The sequence below is a fragment of the Buteo buteo genome, chromosome 11 (assembly GCF_964188355.1).
Source record: "Buteo buteo chromosome 11, bButBut1.hap1.1, whole genome shotgun sequence".
In the NCBI taxonomy this organism is placed as follows: domain Eukaryota; kingdom Metazoa; phylum Chordata; class Aves; order Accipitriformes; family Accipitridae; genus Buteo; species Buteo buteo.
This window is the reverse complement of record NC_134181.1, coordinates 18,836,799-18,844,488: the sequence shown is the minus strand read 5'-3', so window position 1 is coordinate 18,844,488 and position 7,690 is coordinate 18,836,799.

Sequence of the window (7,690 nt, the reverse complement as noted above, 5' to 3'; positions counted from 1 at the left end):
TTGTAGTAATCACTGGTATATTCCACTGTCCTCTTCACCGCTCATTACAGCTAAGGCCAGCTTCACACATTTGCATGGCTCATCTAGTTACATTTGTTATAGCATAGGTATTTGTAACCCAGTGTAGTACAAGCTGTAGTGTTGATATAGTAACAGCAGTGTAAACATGCCCTACTTTTATACAAAATAGGGCTGGCCTATATGGTAATGTGACTGTATAATAAGCTGCAGTATTCAGGTATACTATTAACTCCACGCTAATTACTTCATATGAGGTGAGGTAGCTTACTCTTATGCAAAAGAAAGCAAACCACTTCACACAAACCACACTCATATTCCTTGCTAAGGCTACATCTAGTAGCCTTACCAGTAAAACAAATTAAACATGCTAGGAAATATTCCAGGGCACCAAGGCTGGATGGCCCCAAAGAGCTCATGTCTCTGCACCACCAGAGCAAACTAGCTGCTTGCAAACCCCCAGCCACCTCGAGCTCCCAGCTGTGGGCCGAGCGCTTCAGCACAGGGTGGCTGGTAGTGGTCAAAAGCCCACTGAGAACTCTCCTGAGAACTTCCCAGCATGGCTTTCCACGTGCCAGTGCTCGGGAATGCTCCCCAGCATTGTTTAATTTTCTACTCTAAACGTAGCCTAAGTGTCTGCGTGGGGGAGCAGGGTGAACACTAAAGCTATTTGGCAGTCGTTCCTCCATGTGGGTAAACATTTTTCCACTCCTGTATATGGGAAATATCAGCACATTTGTATCAAATTAATTATCAGCAAAGTTAAAAGTAGTAAAACTTGTGTTTGGACAAGGCTTTAAAACTCCTTTCTTCTCTATTTGGAAAGTTGGTTTTACTGTTCTTCTACAGTATTTTCAATGGTTTCATGTATCATTCCCTGTTGAAGTCCAGGACTCTGCATGGTTTGGTGGAAAAGAATGGGTCTTATTACTCTGAGTTTTATTTTAGTTTTAAATGACCACTGTAAGGATAAATTGCCTCAAAAAATACCTCCAAATCATTAGAAATACTTCCTAACCTTGCCATAAAGATTTCTTTACCACTGCGACCTTAATGAGAATGTTTCCCTTAAGAATTGTGGAGAGTTTTATGAGAAAGCAACAACAAAACAGTGAGAAACCTTGGCAACATTGAGAAAAAAAAAATCAATAAAAGAAAAAAATCAAAACAAACAAAAAATAATCTCTCAGAAAAAAGGCCAATACCAACTTTTAAGATGACCACAGTCTAATATCCTCTCATTTGTAAGTTTAATTTGTTTTCTGTACTATTTTTATCTCACTGAACTGCTATTATGTGAAGTACAGAAAAAAAGGTCTTTTACTTAGAAGAATTCTTGACTAGCTTTCTCCTAAATATGATATTCTTGGGAAAACAGGATATCACTTTAATAGATGGAAAGAACAGTCCACAGCCACAATACACAAAACCTGATCTACAGCCTTAGCTAACCCACTGCTTCACATATGCCTAGCTTTGAGCGTGTGACGTATTCCCTAAAAGCCACTGATTCCCATCAAACACCTCAATGGACCTGAAAGTCAAGCATCAGTTTGAGCACCCTGCCAAGCCTATGCCTAGCATACCATAACATAACCTCAGCCTATCTCCAAAAAAACAAGAGTAAATACAGCATCCCAAGGAACAGCAATAAAGGCATAACCCTAAAGATGGTAAGAAGCTCTCACAGCCATAAAGAGAACATTCTAGAGAAAACCTGACCTCACTGATATCCACAGGTCTTCTGAGATATCCACAGCCATTCTGAAAAAAAAAATCGTCATGTTCAGTTACACATTTTGAAATTTGGTGCCACAGTCATATGGCTTTTTTTTTTTTAAAAAAAAGCAAATGTCATTTGTCTTGAGAAATTATGACATTTGTATATTATTTAAAGAACAAGTTGTTCATGAAGCAGCAAGAAAGTGAAACTATTGAAACAGCAGAAAAAACATCAACAGTGAAGATTGAAACTCCCTCAATTATATTTTATTCCAAGCCTTTAATCACAGCAATACATTTCAAATGGATAGAAAGGAGTCTCATCCTCTATGGCCATGAGCTTCCCACATTGGAAGCCAAAGAATCATGCACTGCAGTGATTCTTCCAATGTTCACAGCATCTTGACTGAGACCACCATCTTTTTTACATCACACATACAATATGGCACAAAATACTGATCTCTTCCAAGCTGAGTTAAATAAGTGAAAGAAATTATCCTACCATGAGATCCACACTTTATTAAACCTGAAAACACATCCAAGTAATTGCTGTAAGAAGATAAGTAGAATTCTTTACATAGAACTGCTTTACTGTTTTCTACAACTGCTATGTCAGGTCTGACTCCATATATGTGTTTAGTGGAAGCCAAAGAACTGAATAAAATAGTCTTACTTTCTGATCTCCTAGTATACATGCTGGCAAGTCCTTTTACAATATATACCAGTATTTAGGATGTATACTATTTCACAGATCTTTGAAGAAAAGTAGTCTATTTATGTGCAGAAAAGTACTGGTTCAATATAATGACCAATATTTACTCAGAGATCCTAAAGTGCTCTGCAGACTTTACAGAAAGAACTATATAAACAGGGAACATTTTACCAAACACTGAATTCAGGTATCTCAAGCATGGAAGACAGCAACCATTCAATATGGCACCACAATACCACATATAGGTTGAAGATATGAAAAAAACAGGAAAAACATAAGTAGCTGTAACTTAAACTAATCGCTTAAACTCTGGCCAACGCAACAAAATTTGCATTCCTTCTTCTGCTAGAAGCGCCTACATATCTTCAATGTAACGGCCATAATCTCAACATTACGTCTCACTGAGAAAGTTACCATCTTCTCCATCCTGTGTCCCTCCCCATTCCCATCACTAGCTATGACATTGATTCAGAAACTGACTCCAAGGGAAAAATACCACTCACTAATTACCATAGAGTGGTGTTCATTCAGCACTTCAGTTTTCCTTGGAGGCTTCTTACCCAAACATTAACCCTCAACCAAACCAACCTCAGCTGTTTCAACATTCTCTTTTTTTTTTTTTTTAATCTGTGTATAAAAAAGAAGAACCAGACCAGTTACAGTCAGACTTCTTGGCAATTTAACATTTTTAACCAAACTAATTTATAAATTATGCAAGTGGAATATTTATTTATGTGAAGAATTTTGTGGGTTTTTTTAAAGGTGGATTGGAACTGCTTTTATATAGTAAGTGACTGAGAAATCTCTGAATGTTGTCTTGTATAAACTTCACACTAGCAGCAACGCTACAGAACAATTTTGCTTTTGTTGAGGGCATATGTACATTTTAATGAAATACTTTAATTATGAGACAGTTGCTTATATAGCTATGTGAACTGAAAATGGTTTGGGTGTTAGGTTTTGATCTGTCCTAATATAAAAGATAGCATAACTCAAACATAACAAAACTAGAGTGTTCTTCTCTCTGCAGTAAGAGGGGAAAGACACACAGCGGGAACTAAACGAGGACTTGAAAGGAGCCATGCTGGCCGCCTATCAGGGTCCCCACTATTTGCATACCAAAGGTACCAGACATCTGGGGGAGAGTCTGTGCGGTCCCTTATTGCCGTCTTCTGCAGGGCCTGTGCCGAGGGAATTCTCCCCCAGCCAGAAATGGGGCTTCCAGCCCTTTTATGCTGCTCCAGCCTGTTTACCTACCATAACGGGGTCAGAGCACAGGAAGAAATCTTAACCCTACATTTGAGGCAGAGAATGCTGCAAACCAAAGGACCTGGCCACATGTGGGATTCAGTTATCAGCAGCAACTCTGGTAACTGGTGCTAATGTAAACCCCAAAAGTAGAACAAAAAAAACTCAGCTCAGCTGCTCCTGCTTGAATCCAGCTTTGAGACTGAAGTCACACCGAAGAAGTGCTCTGAGACATTATAACAGGCATCACAAATGCTAAGTATATTTTTCCAGGCTATTTTTAGAAAATTACTGAAGAGCAAGATGTTATACCTTTTCCATGTACATTGTATTTGCCACACATGCATCAATAACGCAGTTAGATTCATACATGAATGTACACGCTCAGAGTTAACACCATGTTATTTTCTTATTTTTCGGGACATTCTTTGGAGATGCTTCCCCCCTTTCCCTGGCTGACCACCGAATCACCACACAGCCTCACAGTGTGCTGCTGTGCTTGGACATCCTCCAACTCTGGACACTCCAGAGTGTGAAATCAAGTAGAGAAAGGAGGAGAATATAGAAAGATGAAGGGACTGAGAGGAAGGAAACTATCAAATATCACAATCCCAACAAGCCATTACTTTTCACTGGGATCAGCTAGAGGGTTAGTAATACCCCTCTAACTCCATGCCTAACAATAGTAGCAAATTAGTAAATGTAGTAAAACAATGACTACCAAATGGATTTCTTGCAAGTACAACTTTGAATATTTCACACTAAAGCTCAAAGCAGATACTAAATGACACTTCTGTAAAATACTGTTTTGCACAGACTGCCAACAAGAATTGTGCCCAGGTATGTAAGACTGGGGGGTTGGAGTGGGCAGATGAACTATTTTAAAGCCACAGCATATTAGTAGAAGAGCTGGCCAAGTACTCCAGCATTTGAAATTTTTTAAAAAGGAAATATTTTGATAAAATTTATCTGCTGTAAAACCAGTTTAAAAATTCCCAGTACATTTTTTAATGGAATCCCAGCTCCAGTGTATCAGGTAACACGTCCTAGTGAAACGAAACATTCCTGTTTTTCAGCCAACTAATAATCAGGTTGCATTTGGTACCCCTTAATGGAGAAGAACAATTGCTATTAAAGGAACATAGCAATTAAATCTCTAGGACTAAATTGCCACATCCTCCCTGTTAGCTTTAGGAGTGCGCTTTTTGTGATGCAATCTCCACCAAAATTTCTTCACGAAGATTCTCTTGCAGTGTGTCATGGGGAGAAGGCAAAGCTTTGCTCTCCAATTCTGTTCAAAAGCTGCTCCTAATCCTGGAGGAACTTTAAGATTTTGGGAGGCCAAAGCTCTCCATTCAGCGGCCCCAGATTACCACAGCCAACCAGAGCCATCTTTGCCACAATCACCCTGCTTTCATTGAGATAGAAGGTCCCTACAAAAATTAATGTGGTTTGCAAGTGTATCACCTTTTCACTGAAACTTTTCTGGTAGGAAGAAGGTACATGTTATTCACCTCCCAGCTCCATCTCCAAGCTACATTCACAAGCACATATAGCAGAAGCTTCCACTGCAAGTAGCTGGGGTGGGTATCACAACCAAAGTACTCCCATTGCTGTTCTGAAAGCAGGTATTGAGATCTTCATGTAGATGCACGGATCTCAGAAGCACGATCTGGCCCCCGGACATGATAGGTTTCCTATAAAGAACAGCGTTACTATAATCCCTCTCTTGTCATGAAATATTCAATTTTCTTTTTCATTCTTAGAAAATAAAATGCTAAATTACCCAGTTTAGTAGGTCAATGTCAAAACTTATGATGAAAAAGAATCTTCCTAAGAGAGTTTCTTAAAACCTGTATAATCAGGTTGGTAATGCTGCCCACAGGGAAAACCCATTAGCAGAAATCTCTAACACATTTCAAAAAGCAAAACCTAAGTGGATTGTGGGTGTGCCTAACTGTTTGTTATATTGAAAGCAGCCCAACTCATCTAAAAGCATTGCTACATCTCAGTGCATTGGTTTCCCTCTGCACGTATTCGGTGCAGAAATCTGCTAATGCAGCCAGCAGGCAAATGTTATGAAGGTGAAGTAAGCAGATTTCATCTTCCTTGCATAACTGGAAGAAATTTTGTAGCCATTTTAAAGGGTTAAACTCGACTCCTGAACTTCAATACTCAGAAATTCTATGCACTCTCTTTTTAGAGTACTCTTCCTTCCTTCCTATCCACTAACACAATAGGGAAAGCTTTGTTATCATTAATCATCTTCAGAGCCCTGGGGATTCTCCAAGTATGAGCACTGCTGCAGCCTCACTGGAAAAACTCACACAGAAAGGCACCAAAGTTTCTGAGTTCACTCCTGAAGATTTTCATTAGTGACTGGATTTACAAGCTGGGGACATGGTTAATGGTTCATCTAAAGTCAAAGGAACTAAATCTTTGATAATTATCACCAGAATCAATATTTTCAAATAAAGGACTTGAACTCTTTTTTTTCCCTGTGCCATGAAGATCTGTAATCTGAAGGCGGGGGGTGGGGGAGTGGATTTTTCAGCATAAAACCAAATAATGTCTTACACCGCACAAAACATCACAAAATATTAGGAAAGGTAAGATAAGCAGTCTGAACAGAGGCAGAAATGTATCGAAAATGATACATTTTTGAGAGAGGGTGATTGTGCCTTAACAGAGAACAATTTATCTAGACTAAAGACCTCAAATAGCAGGTACTGTATGAGTTTAGCAGCAATTATTTGACTAATTCACGTTGTCAGTCTCCTGACAAATACCCCCCCCAAAAAGCAGCCCGTCTTGTAATTTCTGGAGACCTTGAAGGAAAAGGATATCCTGTAGCAATTAAAGAAAAGCAACACGGCTGAGAAAACATTTGTAAATAAGTCATCAACATTCTGATTAGATCTCTAACTCCTTGATCTAAATGTCTTGGTTTTTTTCATCCATTCTGCTACATAAAACTAGTATAAAAAATACACTCAGTACAGAAATAAAGACAACAAACGTAGTCCTGATTTCTCAAAGAGGCTTTTTATCTGCAGGTGCAAATTCTGCACTTATTTATAGCTGTTTCCTCAATTAAATGCCTGCTCTTCATAAAAGTATAGTGCCAGCATTAATATATCCAATTGCCTATCTGACGCTGGCAGATACGAGGCTCAGATATGAAGTGAGTTTCAAAAACTCTTCAGACAATGCTTATGAATTCCCCAAACAATCCAGCAACACAATTCTGTAACTAAAAGAACAGCTTCTGATTGAGAGTCCAGTTTCAGCATCCCTAGTACCATACAGACTGTACATGGCATTTGTGTTTAATACTATGTGAACACTAAGTAGTTGTGCAAGTGCATGTCAAGTTATATGTCCCTACCAATCTGCAAAATTATTATTTTTATGCGTAATTGCAGTAACTATGCAGGCAAGTTAGGTCCACAGCATTGATTTTACATGCTTACCTTTGTGCTACTACAATATTGATAATTGGAATCTAATTTATTCTCATTGTTTATACAGCTAACAAGGTGCTGTGTGTGCACACAGTGGGCTGTGAGCTAAGACTTTGTGTCTTCCTCCACAGAAATTGCAAACTAAACAAAAAACCTGTGCACTGGAGAGTGGATTGGTCTTCACTGAGAAACAGAAGGGAGGAAACAAAAACAAGCAACAAGAGATGTGTCGTGGTTTAACCCCAGCCAGCAACTAAGCACCACGCAGCCGCTCACTCACTCCCCCCCCCATCCAGTGGGATGGGGGAGAAAATCAGGAAAAGAAGTGAAACTCCTGGGTTGAGATAAGAACGGTTTAATAGAACAGAAAAGAAGAAACTAATAATGATAATGATAACACCAATAAAATGACAACAGTAAGTAATAAAAGGATTGAAATGTACAAATGATGCACAGGGCAATTGCTCACCACCCGCCGACCGACACCCAGCCAGTCCCCAAGTGGCGAATCACTGCCCCCCTCCTT